Source organism: Heterocephalus glaber, unplaced genomic scaffold (genome assembly GCF_053883595.1).
Source record: "Heterocephalus glaber isolate CG9 unplaced genomic scaffold, H.glaber_assembly_v1.0 deba00001755, whole genome shotgun sequence".
Classification (NCBI taxonomy): domain Eukaryota; kingdom Metazoa; phylum Chordata; class Mammalia; order Rodentia; family Bathyergidae; genus Heterocephalus; species Heterocephalus glaber.
Genome location: NW_028258453.1, coordinates 3,032,531 through 3,051,421, shown reverse-complemented (window position 1 = coordinate 3,051,421; position 18,891 = coordinate 3,032,531). Strand labels below are relative to the sequence as shown.

General features: G+C 37.9%; 1 pseudogene; it reads left to right on the top strand.

Annotated features, from left to right (window-relative positions):
- The first annotated feature begins 453 nt into the window (after positions 1-453).
- Positions 454-10,181, top strand: LOC101708415 (uncharacterized; annotated as a pseudogene).
- Positions 10,182-18,891: the final 8,710 nt, after the last annotated feature.

Here is an 18,891-nt window from a genome sequence, read left to right as displayed (position 1 = left end):
TAATATAAAATGGAGTACTACTCAGTCATAAAGAATGAGAAACTGCAGACATTTATAGCTAAATGGTTGCACATTGAGGTGATACTCTTAAGTGAAATAAATAGAACACACATGTGTAAATACCAAATAGTTTCTCTGGTGTGAGAAACTGAAAGTGTAACAAAAGATCAAAATATATAACAGATAATGTGAAACAGAAAGAAGGGAAAGGAAAAGATGATATTTTTAGAGTGAAGTTTATTTGATTATTTAGAGAAACTTGACCCTAAATTTTGATGGAGGCAATTCTCTCCAAAGTGTTCATGAAAAGGGACTTATTTATTTATTATTTTTACTAGTACAGATTTGCAGTATCAGATGTTTATATTCATTTTAGAGATTAGGTACACGTACGAGTGGATTTAAATGAAGGGGCCAATGCTAGAAGCATGAGCAGCAGGGAAAAAGCTAACAATGGCTGCCAACACCCCTGGAGACAAGTAAGAGTGGGAGCCATGGTCATTTTCAAGACTGAAGTTAAGGGGATAAGTCACCTTCCCAGAGCCCCATGAAAAGGGTGGCTGGGGAGGAAGAGAGAGGCAGATCAGAAAAACACAGCTTCTGCAGATGCAGCTGGAAGGACATGGCCTGCCATCCCCTCTGGTCCCCAGATTTCCTTCTGAGGGTTGGCTGAGCCCAGAAAGAAGCCAGCAGAGAAGGAAATGTACACAAAGTGACCTTTGAAAATCAACTTTATTTGGATCAGACCAGAGCAAAGAAGGCCACAGAGGGATTTAGGGACAAATAGCAAATAACCAGTCCAAAAAATAGTAATACAAGTTTGTTTAATTAACAAATATTTCTCTTATGTTGACTATTTGCAAAGCTCTGTTCTAAGTACAGCGAACAAGACAGTAACTTCCTAGTCTTTATTTCTAGTACAGGGGCACAACTATTTATAGAGATGCCCCTTGACTCATGATGGGGTTACTTTCCAATAAATTCCTCATCTGTAAAAATATCCTAAGATGAACATGTACTAAATACAGCTAAACTGTTGGACATGCCAGCTTAAAATGAAAGCACATTGTAGTGATGCATGGTTGTCTGGGAGCTGTAGCTTGCTGCCACTGCCCAGCACTGTGAGAGAGGATCATACTGCCTGTCCCTAGCCCGGGAAGAGTTCAAAACCCAAAATATGAAGTACAGTTCCTATTGAATAAGTAAAGTTAATCAGTCATAAGTTTAACCTTCATAATCAGAAGCTCTCTGTGCAAATAAAACATGGTTATTAGTCATCTTCCTATCACTGGGACAAAATACTCAATACCCACAACTTAAAGGAGAGGCTTATTTTGGCTCATGGTCTCAGTGCATACTCAGCTTGCTCCAAAGCAGAAACAGCATGGCAGAAGGGCCTGGCAGAGGAGAGCTGTCCAACCATGGCCATCAGGAAACTGAGAAAGTTGGAGCCTGGTAGAGAGTTCTACACTTCCAGGTCATGCCCTCTGTGACCTACCCGATCCTACCAGACTCACCCTCTGAATGGAACACTTTTGGGGTGACATTTTAGGCTGAAATCACAACACGATAGTGTATTTGTTGATGGAAATGATATTTTTAAAAAATAAGAGCAATGGATTTGGAAAGAGTGTGCATACTGTGGAAGTGATGCCCTTGGGTGGAATTCACTGCTCAAGAGAAGGACTGACCTTGACAAAGAGGTAGACAGTGCCCCCATCATATTACTGAGAAAGGCAAAATGAGTGGGTGCAGATAAGCATAGATTTGTAAGAGCCACAGATGGAGAACAGAGTTAGTTCTCTTCTGTTGGTTTCTGTTATCTCAGTGAACACTGAAGTAAGCCTAGAGGGAAGATGACTAAAGAGGAGTTGGAAGTTTGAAGAAAGAGAAGATGTGAAAACATAGTGGAGGAAAGTGGACAGGTAAATGGACTACCATGGGTGTCTGTTAAACTTTCTTGCCCAGACAGCAGCACAGACCAAAGAAATCACGGTCACTGGGAGCGGGACACAGGTTGAGCATGTGTGAAACTTTCAGGGATATCAATGGCCAGACAGCTCTGGTAAGTATTGAACCAGGGCAATGAAATGTTTGTTAGGCAGCCCTGGGGATAGAGGTCATGATCCCACATGAGACCAGGCAGCACAGCCATGTTCTGTCACCAGACTCAGCAGTGGGTATAGGTATTGGGTATATTCATTTAACCAGATTAATATCAGGGAGGGAGAGAGGGATTAGGCAGCTGAGATATATGGAGAAAGGGGATTAATATAATGAAATCTGGGCTCTCCACTGGGTTAGGAAGGACTGCATGTGACAGGGAAAGTCAGTGGGGTCATAAGACTACAGGCTCCTCTGCAGTCACATATCTGGAGCTGTTCAGGTAGAAGGAAGGAGTCAGCTGGACTAGAGTACAGTTGGAGCTGTGGCTGTGGGCAGGGTTCAGTTACCGGTAAGGCTAAGTCTGAGAGGAGGACGATAGGAGTAGGTGACAGATATAGACTGAAAGACAAAATATTAAGGGGAGCAAGTTAAGGAACTGAACATGGCAGATGGTATAGAGGTCCTGCATTCTCACAAAATGTGTCAAAAACAGTATTGTCATGGACAGGGACATTAAGCCAGTTAGAAAACTTTTTTAAATAATTGTTTATTAAATGCAACATTAATTGAAGCAAATGTTAAAAACAGCAAGAAAGTCATTCTGTACCCAGAAGGTGAGGAAGATGATGGGCTCAGATGTGACACTGGCTCAGCTGCTTCCTAATAAAAAGTCTGTGCAGATGTCTCAACCCCTCCAAGACCACTGCACTTGTCAGTCAGTTACAAGTATTAAAACATGTCCCTAAGAGCTCTGTTCTGAGGGTTCACTGATGTGAACCTTGTAAAGTGCTTACCACGTAGCCTGGCATCACCATATGTGAGTTGTTATCCACATTTCCGCTTTATCCTCAACTGTTCCCAGACTGCTGTGACTCCTGGCTTACGCAGGAGGAAGGGATCTAAAACTGGAATGCACCATAGAACATTTCGGGGCCTTCTGAGGGTATTGACCAGCCCCAACCCCAGAGTTCTTCATATAACGTGGGGCCTGAGGATTTGCACTTCTAAGAAATTCCCAGATGAGACTGATCTCCATAGTCTGGAGGACACATTTGAGAACCACTACTGGGCGGAGGCCCAGAGCTGGGTTTTTCCTCTTTTGTTTGGTTTGGTTTGGTTTGGCATTTCACTGTTGTGAGTCAAACCCAGGGCTTTTGCACTGAGCCTACCTCACCAGCTCTTCTTATTTTCTATTTTGAGGTAGGACCTCACTACATTGCTAAATTGCCCAGGCTCTGCTGGAACTTGCAATCCTCCTACCTCAGTCACCAAGTATATTGAGAATAAAGTCAGGGGCCACTATGCCAGGATCCCAGGGCTGTTTTATGAAGCTTCCTCCTCATCACCGGGTAAAATTTGAGAAATGCTCTAAAGACAGCTAAAACTGGCATGCTGACATGTTTTCTTATCTGGCTCTTCTTCAGATGTCTCTACAGCATTAGATCATCTCGGTATCAGAACTCTCCATTCTTTTTTTTTCCTACAATGGAAATTGATTTACTATTTCTGCTGGGGTCCTAACTTACTCAAAGACATGTTATTTTCCACATAGTAAAAAATGGAAATGAGTGTTTCTTCCTAAGTGAGTTGAAATAACTTTTCAGACTTTCAAAGAAAACATGCTCTTACTTCCCATTAGTTTTCTAGTATAAATGGTAAGATTTTCTCTTTAAAGCCTCAATCACATAAGTTATATAGCTGGCTGTTTTAGGAGGCTATCCACGGTCAGAAAAAAAGTGATCTGAGACTGGAAAATAATAATGTTGACAACACATCCTTTCAGTGTCATATAGCGTCAAAGGCCACTCAAGAGTAGATATCCCTAGTTTATTGCATTAAGTGTAATTACAAGTCACAAAAAACACAAAGTTTCATTTTGGCAGGAGGACCAGATTCAGAAGATCTATTCTACAACATGGTGGCTATTATGAAAAACAATCTAAGGCATACTTAAACATTGCTGCTATTTTGTTCTCACCACAAGAAAGGGGTGAGAAGTATGCTTAGATTTATTTTGCTATTCCACAATGCATGCACATTTCAAAACATCATGTTGTACACCATAAATATATACAACTTTTACTTGTGAATTTAAAAAGAAGTAATAATTTAAAAGTGACAAGCATGTCCAGTAGTGACACTATAGCTTCATTTCAATGGAACAGATTGCCTCAAAGATGTGTGATCCACTGGGCATTGGACAGTAAACTCAGCAATGGTCTCTTTACATTTTGTTAAACTGCTTATAAAACTCTTGCTTCTTAAATGCTCATTGAAGTCACAGAATCTTCCTAGTTTCATCACTCATTAGTGAGTCAAATCTGCAACACATTCATTTCATATTTGCCATGATTTTGCATTTTTTAAAATTATACTTTGACACTATTCACAGAAACATTCATTTGAAACAGTCTTGCAGATGGCTGAGCATGAAGCATGGTGAAAATGACCACTGTGCTGCCCCACCAGCAGTCATGTAACAGTGATTTTACAGTCACATTTAGGGTGACTGCAATCACGCCAGAGATACACTGCAACAAGGACAGGTGCTTCTGAGTGGGAAAGACGCAGAGCCAGGGTTGCTCTGGTGGTCTCAGCCTCTTTGCTGCAGACACTTGGAAGGCGACTGCAAGCGTTCTGTCCTCTCAGGGTGAAGTGCTGCCAGAGTGCAAGATGCCCAAGGTGGGGGCTCCTAACCTTGCTACCTGAAACTCTTGCTGAGCTGTGCCAAGTGGAATAGTGTCAACTTCAACACAATTTCTGACTGTACTGTCTGATATCATCTTGTACTATCACAGGTTCCATTTCATCACCAGGCATATAAACAAGGTGTGATTGAAAAATACAGTGAACATTTAAATTTTCAAAAATTTATTACAGTTAAACACAATGCCATTAAGGCCCCACAAACTACTTCCCCTCACTTTGAATACACTTATTGCATTATTCTTGCCACTGACTAATGCAGTTCTGAAGTCCTCATTTGTATCTTTAGTTGTGCTATCATGACTGTCTCTGTGTCCTGACTTGATTCAATACATTGAGCTTTTATGGGCACTTAGACTTTGAGGAAGAGCCAGAACTTGCATAGTAAAAGATCTGATAAATAAGGTAGATGAGAACACACTGTAATGTGTTATGAACCTATCTTTTGGTTGGATGGCCCTTGGCACTAGCATTCACTATTTTTTAATCACATCTCATAAAGACACTCATGAAAGAGGACTTCAGAACTGCTTCAGAAAGTGCCAAGAATAATGAGGTAAGTGTGTTCGAAGTTAGGAGGAGTATCCTGAAGGGGATTGATGGCAATGTGTCTTTTACGGTAATGATTTTTTAATTTAAACATTTGGAGTATTTTCTAATCATGTCTTTTATGTCTGGTCACCTGTAGCCATGTGACAATGACAAGTCAAAACTGTGCACCACAATCTCCCGCATTACAAAGCAGGGAGGAACTGGACACAGTAGCCTCCACACACCATTTCTACTCCTGCTTCTTTTATCAAACTCAGATTTCCCAGAAAGAGTGAATACTTTTTAAACAAAAATATGAAACTATTTTTCCACTGTGGAGAATGTTCACTAAAATCTTATTTTCTGAAATGCAAATAAGCTACAATTTCAGAAAATGACATTATCAGCCCAAGGAAAATTTGAGGGAAGGAAATCACATACAAAGAAAATACAGAACTATGAGTTAGTAAAACTGACAAACAGTCCAAAATATGGTTGCTTAAGAAGTCAAATACTATGGGAAAATATTTTAAGTTTAATTAAAATAACATAACCTGAGGAAGGGAGTGTAGTAATAGATGGAATGATTAAATTATAATGGATTCCTGTCAAGGTTTTCAATAAAAATGACACAGATCATTGACAAAGATCATGTTCTATAAGATCAACAAGACCTATAATAACAGCAAAAATAACACCAAAATTAACACAACAAAAAGCAGTCAACCTGAACAGAATAAGAAAGAGAATAAAGAAAATTGTTAAAAATTACCAGAGAAATGAAGGCCATCAGCATGAAAGATTGTCTGCAATATTTGAAGATGTCACAGTGCATTATTTTTTCATTTTATTTCAAAACACAGAGTAGGAAGAAAGTCACCCAAGGTAAGTCTACAAGATAATGACCAATTCAATCCCAAAGGATAGGAAAGTTTTTACAAAAAAAAATTGATCATAGTTAACTGTAGATATAAAACTCCTTTAAAACTCTTTTGAATTAAACAGTACACCAAAACTATAATAATCAAACTAGAAATAGAACTCTGATGTAATATGAAAAAAACAGGAATGTCACATGATATTTGAGTGGTTTAAAGAGGACAGTTTGTGTTATTTTTCTAGGTATACAAAATTAATTTGATCCACTTCTAACTCATATTAATAAATATTTCCTGAAAGGATAAGATTCTACTTTTATGCTATTTTTCAGGCTAGAAATATGATTATTTTTTGAATAAAAACAGAGATTATTTATAGGACTGTATCACCACTGCTGTGCAGGGGGAATTGATGCTCAGCTTGGGGATCTTCCAGTTGGTGCCTGCACTCCTAGAAGTGGACTTTCTTACTCTCAGTTCTTCACTTGAAGCAGTTCAATTATCAAGGACAGGTTGGGCAGATAAAGATGGCAGCTCGTGTAACTGACAGTGTTCCTGAGAAAAACCAGAGGAATAGCAAGTACTGAAGGGAGAAAGCTGAGCGCTTCTCCTGAGGACACTATTTTGCTGCTGCAAAAGTTAAATGAACAAAGACAATGGATCTCTTGTTTTAGGTGATCTTGTCAGATGAACAAATAGTAACAGTTGATAAAGCCAACTCCAAGCTACCCAACTTGCTAGTAAATTTCAGGAAGATATCTCCATCACTGAGAATATAAATGAGACTAGTTTGATTCCAAAATGTGTGTGTGTGTTAGATGGGATCATCCCTGGTATTAATCTAATTATGTAAGCTTAGATAATTATCAAAGCTCCTCCTGGATCATCAGATGAAAATAGAGCCATAGGAGGTGCTATGATAATACATTGGTACCTCGGTTCATGAACTTAATTCATTCCATGATTCTGGGTAGGATGGCCATGTTCGTGGTTGAGCAGGGAATATGGCTGCATTCATCACTGGATGCAGAGTTGGTGAACAGAAGCAACATTTTGCCTAAAGCCTCTGTTTGTGAACTGAGACCAGAAGTGTTCATGAACTGACATATTACTGATTACTTCTTTGTCAACCTCTCCTCCAGCTCACATCAACTAACACATAGCTTGGACTCTAGGAAATACAGGCAATGACTAAGATTCTATGTTGGATTTTAAATATGACACATTGGGTCCCTTCTTGCCTCTGCTTGTATTTCTTTGTACATCCTCTTGAAGATGTGATTATAGTCTTATCTGAGCATTTAAAAATGCCTGTTGTGGAAAAATTACTAATTCCTCATTGCAAATAATTAAGCAGGTTCCTCTTCTTTTTAGCTGTCCTGTACATAGCAATCAATTTTACTTTTTTTTATGCTTTGCAAATGTATATCCAGCAATTTCTACATTAAGGAAGAAGATCTCAACAAACAATTTGAGATATATCTGAATGCAAAAATTTTTCCACAGTTAGCAAGCTGCTCCTGGGATCTATGGAAGATCTAGAGTTATATGAAACATTGTCACTAAGACCAGTGAGCAAATTCAGGTTGGAGTCCTTCCCAATTAACAAAAACAAACAAATCAGAAAATATGTATCTAGAAGTCCAGAAGGAACCTGTGTGTCTGTCTAACATAACAGCTGGCTGTTAAGATCAGATCCAGCCAGTTATTAATCAATGGTCCCATTCCCTGATAATATTCAAGAACTTGTAAGTATGGTACTAATTTTCAACTTGAAAGAACATTCGAACAGACTATGTATTTTGTCCATGAAGGAACAATTTCACCCCATTGATAAAACTTATATCTAAGAAAGGTGCCAAAATTGCTCTGTCATTTGAAAGATCTTTCAGGTTGCTGAGAAAATAGTTGAAATTGAGAAACTAGGTGCTTTGATGGAAGATCATGGACAACTAGACAAAATTGAAGCTCTTCAATCTGAAGACAAGTCTGTGCAGAGGATGCTGTATGGCTGATGGAAAAGTATGTTTCTACAGGGGAAGAAGACAATCAGAATGACACGCCTGCCAAGGTTAACTTCTACATTTCTGTAGACAAGGCCTAAAATTTCTAAAATTGTCTAACTAATAATTAATTAATTTGAAAGACAATGAAGAAAGAAAGCAGAAGGAAAGATAGTTTATAGGAAAAAAATTGATAACATAGAAGTATCAAAGTAGAAAATGAAAGTGTGCCAAAACCTCACCTCTTATCTAACTCAAAAAAAAATTGTGTAATAATTAGATATTTCTATTTTTAACTGATACAGTATAAGTTTATATCTTTATACAATATAACTATCTTCCCATACATATTTGTTTATTTTCCATTTTTGGAGGGAAGAATAGACTCTTTCTCACATATATTTTTTTTCTCATATATATAAAATTCTCTAATATTTTTCATTTAAAAATATATCATCAACTTCTGCTGTTGGGAAGATAGAGTGGATATACTTTTTCCTACCTGTCCACTAAATGCAGCTAAAACCTAGAGGCATTATGTATTAAAAAAAAAAAAAAAAGATTGAAAGACGAAAGTAAGAATACAGACTTGTTGGGGCCTCAGCACCCAGTGGTCAACATAATACTTCTCCCTGGATTATTTTGTTTTGTTTTGCTTTGCTTTGCTTTATGTTGCTGGATATGGCCAAATCTTGGAGCTGAAGAAGCCAGGCAACTCAGAAATGCAAACAGGCAAACACAAAACCAGTAAATAAGTAAATAGCCCTACGAAAAGTTTTCTCTCTAGCTAAAGAACAAGGATAAGGACAACATAGTGATGCAGAAATCTTCTCAACAATAACTGCTTAGCCTCAGTCAATCACTACAGAGGACACTGTGGGCTGAGCCCACCCTGCCACCAAAGCCCAAGTGGATGAGTGGGTTCCTGGACTTCCACCCAACGTGATCCCCATGTGTGTTAATTCAACTTAGGAAACTAGACAAATTCCTTGACAATTGCCAAGTGACTAAGTGACCTGAAATATATCATTTTAACAGCCTATCAAATTAAGAAAATTGAGTTTGTAATTAAAAATGTCCCAGAAAAAGAAATCTCCAGAACAGATGATTCCAACAGACAATTAAATGTTTAAAGTATTAAAACCAATACTCTACAACCTTTTCCAACACATATACAGGAGAGAACATGCCCCATTTTATTTGATGAATCCAGTGTTACTCTGATATCACAAGAATATTAAAAGCAGACAAAATTAAATTCCAATAACTGTCATGACTATCAATACAAAAATCATTAAAATATCAATAAATAGAAGTTGGTCTTTATTCTAAGGCAACTCTCAATTAATTTACTCTACCATGTGACTGGACTGAAGAGAAAACATTGTAACATCAATAAATGTAGAAAAGGAGATCGTTCCAGGTGGGCTGGACAGTGGCTACTGCTGCTACTCCACCATGGTCGCACAGTGGTGGATGAGGAGGTGGAGGCGCTAAGGAATCAGAGGCTGGCAGAGCTGCAGGCGAAATATGGGGATCCTAATGATGCAAACCACAGGGAACCAGAAATGAGAAACAGTATCTTAGAGCAAGTTCTGGATCAATCAGCCCGGGCCAGGTTAAGTAACTTAGCACTTGTAAAGCCTGAAAAAACGAAAGCAGTAGAGAATTACCTTATATAGATGGCAAAGTATGGACAGCTAAGTGGCAAGGTCTCAGAACAAGGTTTAATAGAAATCCTTGAAAAAGTAAGCCAACAAACAGAAAAGAAAACAACAGTTAAATTCAACAGAAGAAAAATAATGGACTCTGATGAAGATGATGATTACTGAACTAAAAATGTTTAGAGACTGACACTTAATGGAACAATTTTAGGCCAGAAGTTAAAATCTGTTTAAATGTTTACTTTGTTTTGTCTATATGCCTTTAAAAAAATTAACTTGTTATGCAAAATAAAGTTGTTTTAGTATCGCAAAAAATGTAGAAAAAATATCAGACAAAATTCATTCTTTCTAAAAATCTTTCTTAAAAATAGGAATACAGAGATTGCTTCTTGGGCTTTTGGCTAAGATCAAATGTAAAAATTGGAATAGAGAGTAATTTCCTCAACTTCATAAAGATAATGAACAAAGATCACCATCAAGCAGCTATCTCAAAACTTCCCCCAAGAATAGGGAAAAGGCAAAGATATCTACTCTCCTCACTCTTCTTCAACTTACTGCTTGAATTTGGCTTTGAATTCTAGCCAGTCTCATAAGAAAAGAAAGTGAGAGATCGCAATACCAAGGTCCTGAGTCACAAGGAACATGCCGAATCAGCCTGCTGCAGACAGACAGGTCTGTGCATGCTCTACTGAGGTCCCAAGTCACACGCAAGATGCTGAATCACCCCTCTGCAGACAGGCAGCCACCTAGTTCCACACTATAAAGATGCAGAGGACACCAGATGACCAGACCAAGGTACTGAGTCCCACTGCTCCTGCCACAGAGGTAGGGGCTTCTGAGCCGCCATCCCACTGCTCCTGGTCCAGAGGAAGGGGCTTGCCAGCCACCATCCCTCCCGCTGCTCCCAGCCAGCAGGAAAGGGCTTTTGGGTCACCATCCCTACCGCTGCTCCCACCCCAGAGGAAAGGGCTTCAGGGCCACCTTCTGCCCCGCTGCTCCTGGCCCAAAGGAAGGGGCTTCCTGGCCACCATCCCTCCCACTGTTCCCAGCCAACAGGAAAGGTCTTTTAGGTCACCATCCCTACCAGTGCTCCTGGCCCCTGTCCCACCTCTCCCAGATCAGAGGAAGTAATACTGGCAGGCGCTAACAGCCCCCCGTCCCAGTCGAAATGAAAAAACACTTAAATGAGTCTCAAAACCAGATTTCCAGATCACCTACAGCAACCCCAAAGGGAAATGAGATGGAACACTCTGATACTCAACCACCTGGACCCACAGAACTGGCAACAAAAGGGGATCTGGAAAAAATGAAATCAGAAATAATTTCTCAGATAACAGGAGAAATTGTGCCCCTAGTGCAAGACATGATTAATAAATCTAGAGAGGAGCTCAGGAACATGATGGAATCCCAACATAAGAAACAAAGGGAATCCATAAAACAGATGAAAATAGATTCCCAGCACATGAAAAACTCCATTGAAAGTCTACACAGAAGAATGAGCCAGTGTGAGGACAGAATTTCAGATATAGAAGATAAGATTACAATTAGTGACCAGGAAAAGAAAAATTGCTTCAAAATTAGAAGGGAACATGAGAAATCAATCCAGCAGCTGCTACATGATGAAAAGAAGAATAACATAAGACTGATTGGAGTCAATGAAGAAACAGGAGAGAGTGGAGATGACAAGAAAATTCTCTTCACAGAAATAATGGCAGAAAACTTCCCAAGCAGGGGAAAAGAGCTTGAAATATAGATAAGGGAGGCATATAGGACTCCAAATAGCCTTGATCAAAAAAAATCTACACATAGGTATATAATTGTTAAGATTCCAGAAACACAACAGAAGAACAAAGTTCTCCAAGCAGTCAGAGAAAAGAAACAAATCACATACAAAGGAAAGCCCATCAGAATCACAGCAAACTTCTCAACACAAACCATCAAGGCAAGAAGAGCTTGGAGTGACATATTCCAAGCCCTAAAAGAAAACGGCCTCCAACCCAGATTGATGTACCCTGCAAAACTATCTTTCAAAATGGATGGAGAAATAAGACACTTTCATGACGAAGAGCACCTTAGGAACTTCGTGAATACCAAACCACCACTCCAAAGAATTTTACACAATATCCTAGGAACAGAGACATTGAGGATCACAATCCCAGGAAGTAAAGCAGAATGAACCCATCTGGCATGACAAGAAATTCAATGGAAAGGGGGAGAACCCAACAAAAAGAAAAAGTCATGGCAATGACAAGTCAATAAGTTTCAGTTATAACCATCAATGTTAATGGTCTCAATTCACCAATCAAAAGAAATAGACTGGCAGAATGGGTCAAGAAGCAAAATCCAACAATATGCTGCATACAAGAAACACACTTAATTCAAAAGGAAACTCATAGACTGAAAGTTAAAGGGTGGAAAACAATAGTCCATGCAACAGGAACCCGAAAAAAAGCAGGAGTAGGTATCCTCTTTACAGATCAAGTAGATTTCAAACTAACACTGATTAGGAGAGATGAAGAAACACACTACATCCTTGTAAAGGGAGGAATCCAAGAGGAAGAGATGACAATCATAAATATCTATGCACCAAACACTAGTGCACCCAACTATATAAAACAAATACTAACGGACATGAAAAGTCATATATGCACTAATACAATTGTAGTGGGGGAACTCAACACACCATTGTAACAAATAGATAGATCAACGAGACAAAAAATAAGTAATGAAATACTAGAACTCAATCGAACTCTTGAACAAATGAACTTAACAGATGTTTACAGAGTCTTCCACCCCACAAAATCAGAATACACATTCTTCTTAGCTGCACATGGGTCATTCTCTAAAATAGACCAAATACTCATGCATAGAACATGTTTAAGTAAGTGGAAAGGAATTGAAGTTATCCCCTGTATATTATCAGACCATAGTGTGATGAAATTGGAGATCCATAGCAAAAGAAACTCAAAAAATTTCATAAACACATGGAAATTGAAGAACATACTTCTGAATAACCAATGGGTCACAGAGGAAATTAAAGAAGAAATCAGACAGTTTCTTCAATTAAATGACAATGAAATGCAACATACTGGACTCTATGGGACACAATGAAATCAGTCTTATAAGGGAAATTCATAGCAGTGAATACACATATTAGGAAAACCGAATGAGCCCAATTAAACAACCTGATGCTGAACCTCAAGCTTCTAGAAAAAGAAGAGCAGGACAACCCCAAAGCTCATACTAGGGAGGAAATTATAAAGATCAGAGGAGAAATCAATGCAATGGAGACTAAGAGAATGATACAAAAAATCAATGAAGCCAAGAGTTGGTTCTTCGAAAGAATCAACAAAATTGACAAACCTTTAGCCAACCTTCTCAGGAAAAAGAAAGAAAAGGCCCAAATCGATGCAATTAGGAATGAAAAGGGTGAAAGGACAACAGACCCAGCAGAAATCCAGAGGATCATCAATACCTACTTCCAAAACCTATACTCCACTAAGATGGACAACACAGAAGAAATGGACAGATTCCTAGATACATATGAATTACCAAAGTTGAATGAAGAAGACCTACAAATTCTGAACAACCCAATATCAACCAATGAAATTGAAAATGTAATTAAAAACTTATCAACTAAGAAAAGCCTGGGCCCTGATGTCTTCACTGCTGAATTCCACAAGACATTTAGAGAGGAACTGCTGCCACTACTGTTTAAACTCTTCAATGAAATTGAAAGGGAAGCAATACTCCTAAATTCATTCCTGGAAGTAAGCATCACCTTGATCGCCAAAGCAGAGAAAGACCCAACTGAAAAAGAGAACTATCAGCCTATCTCACTAATGACAGAGATGCAAAAATCCTTAATAAGATAATGGCAAACAAAATGCAGAAGATCATCAAGAAGATCATACACCCTGATCAAGTGGGATTCATCCCAGGGATGCAGGGATGGTTCAATATACAAAAATGAATCAATGTAATACACTATATCAATAGAGCCAAGGACAAAAACCATACGATTATCTCCATAGATGCAGAAAAAGCATTTGACAAAATCCAACATGCATTTATCATCAAAACCCTACAAAAAATTGGAATAGACGGTCTCTATCTCAAGCTGATAGAAGTCATCTATGAAAAACAGCCAATATCATAGTAAATAGTCAAAAACTGAAATCCTTCACACTAAAATCAGGGACAAGACAAGGATGTCCACCATCACCACTCTTGTTCAATATAGTTCTGGAAACATTAGCCACAGCAATTAGACAAGAGAAAGAAATAAAAGGAATAAAGATAGGAAATGAAGAAGTCAAATTGTCATTATTTGCAGATGACATGATACTCTATATAGAAGACCCCAAAAACTCCACCAAAAGTCTTCTAGACTTAATAACCAAATTCAGACAAGTAGCTGGTTACAAGGTCAAAACATAAAAATCAATAGCCTTCCTCTACACGGATGACAGACTCACTGAGAGAGAAATAGGGTAAATAATTCCTTTCACAATAGTATCCAAAAAACTGAAATACTTAGGAATCATCCTAATGAAAGCAATCAAAGACCTCTTCTCTGAAAACTATGGCACTCTGAAAAGAGAGATTGAAGATGATATCAGAAAATGGACAGACATCCCCTGCTCCTGGGTAGGAAGGATGAATATAGTGAAAATGGCCATACTTCCAAAACTGCTATATAGATTTAATGCAATTCCAATTGAGATCCCAGCTGCATACTTCATAGACCTTGAGAAAACAATCCAAAAATTCATTTGGAGCAAGAAGAGACCCAGAATAGCAAAAGCAATTCTAGGTAACAGAGACATGGCAGGGGGTATCACAATCCCCAACCTGCAACTCTACTACAAAGCTACTGGGATAAAAATCAGCATGGTACTGACAAAGAAACAGACTTGAGGGCCAGTGGAACAGATTACAAGATGCAGAAACAATGCCAGACACACTCAGCCATCTCATCTTTGATAAAGGAGCCAAACACCCTCACTGGAGGAAAGATAGCCTCTTTAATAAGTGGTGCTGGAAAAATTGATCTTCAACTTGCCAAAGATTAAAATTAGACCATTATCTCTCACCATGCACTAAACTAAAATCAAAATGGATTAAAGATCTAAATATTAAAATAAATACTCTGAACCAGTTGAAACAGAGGTTAGGTAGAACCGTTGAAGACATCGGTGTAGGAAAAGATTTTATGAACAAAACCTCAGTTGCCTGTGAACTAGCAGAAACAATCAACAAGTGGGATCTCTTCTTATTAAAAGGCCTCTGCACAGCAAGAGAAACCACCAGCAGTGTGAAGAGACAACCCACAATGTGGGAAAAAATCTTCACCTGCTCTTCCTCAGACAAAGGTCTACTATCTCGAATCTATAAAGAACTTAAAAAGATCAGACCACCCAAATTTAAAGACCCAATCCAAAAATGGGCGGCTGAAATGAACAGACATTTCTCAGACAAAAAAGTAGAAATAGCAAATGAATACATGAAAAAATGTTCAACATCACTGTTCATTGGAGAGATGCAAATGAAAACAATGCTGAGATTCCACTTCACTCCAGAAAGAATGGCTGCTATCATGAAATCAACCAATAACAAATTCTGGTGGGGCTGTTGGGAAAGAGGAACCCTGCTCCACTGCTGGTGGGAGTGTAGACTGGTGCAAGCACTGTGGCAATCAGTATGGAGATACCTCAAAGATCTAGGACTGGAAGTCCCATTTGACCCTGCTATTCCACTGCTGGGGATCTTCCCCAAAGAATTAAAAGAATCATACCACAGTGATATATGTGCACCCATGTTCATAGCAGCGCAGTTTGTAATAGCTAAAACTTGGAAACAGCCCAAATGCCCATCAACTGGAGACTGGATAAAAAAAATGTGGTTTTTTTATAAAATGAAGTACTACTCAGCCATAAAAAATGAGAAATTAGAGACATTTATAGCTAAGTGGATGCACATTGAGGCCATACTCTTAAGTGAAATAAATGGGACACACATGAATAAATACCGATTAGTTTCCCTGGTGTGAGAAACTGAAAGTGTAAATAAGGACTAAATGTATAATAGATAATGTGAAATAGGAAGAAAAGGGGCAATGGGGAAGGAAGTGGGAGAGCTAGGGAAAAGGATAGAAGGGAATGGGATTAATATGAGAAAATGGAAATATAGGAAGAAAATCTTTGTAAATAGGGAGGACTGGAGGGGTTGAAGGGAGGGCTGGGCAAGGGTGAAAAATAAGAACCAAGAGAGACTATGTAAAGGTGCAAATGTCCAATGATGAATGTCATTATATTGTATACCTAAAATGTACCAATGATTAGAATGAATAATCGATAATGTAAAATAGGAAGAAAAGGTCCAAAGGGGTAGGGGTAGTGGGAGGGGCAGGGGAAAGGAAAAATGCTGAGAAATGGGAAAAATGGAAATAAAGTCTTTGTAAATAGGGAAGGGTGGAGAGCGTGAAGGGAGGGCTAGGAATGGGGAAAAAATAAGAACCAAGATGCATTATATAAAGGTACAATTCCCAATGAGAAATGTAATTGTGTTGTATACCTACAATGTACCAATAAAAGAATTTAATAAATAAAAAAAGAAAGTAAGAGATACAAGCTAGAGAGAAAGACATAAACCTATTCCTATTAGGAGGTGCCATGAATATATGCATCAAAAAGTATCCTAAGGAGTATATAAAAAGTAAAAAATACTAATTGAGTTCACTAAGGTTACAAGACACAAGATAAGCAGAAATAAATCAATTCTATTTCTATATACCATCAATGAATATGTTATGTTATGTCAACATTGAAATTTAAAAGGTAGTACTGTTTGTAATCTCTTTAAATATATGCAGTGCTTAAATGCAAATCTAACAAAATCCCAAGAGATTTTCATACTGAAAACTATAAAATATTGATTTAAAAAAATTACTAAATGTCTAAGTAAATGAACAGATATATTGTGTTCATTGATTAGAAGACTCCATACAGTACCAATGTCACATCTCCCTCAAATTAACATATAGGTTTGATGTAATCAAGCTTCCACCAGGGCTTCTCTAGATATACACAAAATTACTTGAAAATTTATATAGAAAGGTCCAGGTAGTATAATATCTAAAATAATTTTGAAAAGAATAAAATGAAGGAAGTCATCTATCCCACTTAAAAGCTTTTATATAGCTAAAGTAGTTAATCTACATGGTTGATGGGAAAGTAAACTAGTACAGCCCCTATGGAGATCAGTATAGAGCATCCTCAAAAAACTAAAAATAAAAATTGCATTTAACCCAGCTATTCTTCTGTGTATCTTCCTGAGAGAGTTAAAATCATCATATTAGAGTAGTATATACATATTCATGTTTATCATAGCATAACAAAACAGCTACAGTTTCAAGCAGTCTTATACCCATCAATAGATGAGTGGATGAAAAATATGATAATAATGCAGAATGGAATACTACTCAGCCATAAAGAAGGATAAATGTGAGTGCTTGTAGAAAATTGAATTCACCTTGAAGCCGTAACTCTAAAGGTAATAAATCAGACAAAAAAGTTAAATATCACATAGTTTCTTTTATATGAAAAACTCAAAGTATACATAATTTAAGGAGCAAAGTAAAAGGTAGATTATAGAAAAGGGAGAGGTAGTTCTTTTTACAGATGGAAAGGGAATAAAGGAATGCAGTGAAAAGAGAAGGAAAGGAAAAGATGGAGAAGTATATAAGATTAAGATATATGTACATGTATCAACTTCCCATGATGAATGTGTTCATTATGCAATGCAAACATGTACTAATAAAAAGCAAATTAAATAATAAATAAAGCAGTCAATGCTTTATGGTATTGACAGAGACAGAAATTCAGAGATCAACCAAAAGGAACATAAAGTTCAGTAACATACCAACAGTACTGCAGTTATATTTTTGAAAAAAAAGTACAAAAGCAATTTACTGGAGGAAAACTAGATATTTCAAAAAATGGTGTTGGGAAACATCCATAAATATGGGAAAAACATAACCTTCAGCCTAAATGTCACACCTTAAATAATTAAGTCCAGTCACACTCAGCCATCTCATCTTCAACAAAGGAAGTAAACACCTTCACTGTATGAAAGATAGCCTCTTTAATAAATGGTACTGGAAAAATTGGGTTTCAACTTGACAAAGATTAAAACTAGACCTATATCTCTCACCGTGCACTAAGCTAAAATCAAAATGGATTAAAGATCTAAATATTAAAACAGAAACACTAAACTGGCTGGAAGAGAGGTTAGGTAGAAGTCTTGAAGTCATTGGTGCAGGAAAAGATTTTATGAATAAAACCTCAGTTGCCCATGAATTAGAACAAACAATCAACAAGTGGGATCTCTTCTTATTAAAAGGCTTATTTACAGCAAGAGAAACCACCAGCAGTGTGAAGAGACAACCCACATTGTGGGAAAAAATCTTCACCTGCTCTTCCTCAGACAAAGGTCTATTATCTAGAATCTATAAAGAACTTAAAACAATCAGACCTCTTAAATTTAAAGACCCAGTCCGAAAATGGGTATCTGAAGTGAATAGACATCTCTCAAAGAAGTAGAAATAGCAAATAAACATGTGAAAAAAATGTTCAACATCACTGATCATTGGAGAGATGCAAATTAAAACAATACTGAGATTCCACCTCACCCCGGAAAGTACGGCTGCTATCATGAAATCAACCAACAACAAATGCTGGCAGGGTTGTGGGGAAACAGGAACACTGCAGCATTGCTGGTAGGAGTGTAAACTGATGCAACCATTATGGAAATCAGCATGGAGATACCTCAAAGAACTAGGACTGGAAGTCCCATTTGATCCAGGCATTCCCCTGCTGGTTATCTTTCCCCAAAAATTAGAAGAATCGTGCCACAGTGATATATGTGCACCCATGTTCATAGCAGCACAGTTTGTGATAGCTAAAACTTGGAAAGAGCCCAAATGCTCATCAACTGGAGACT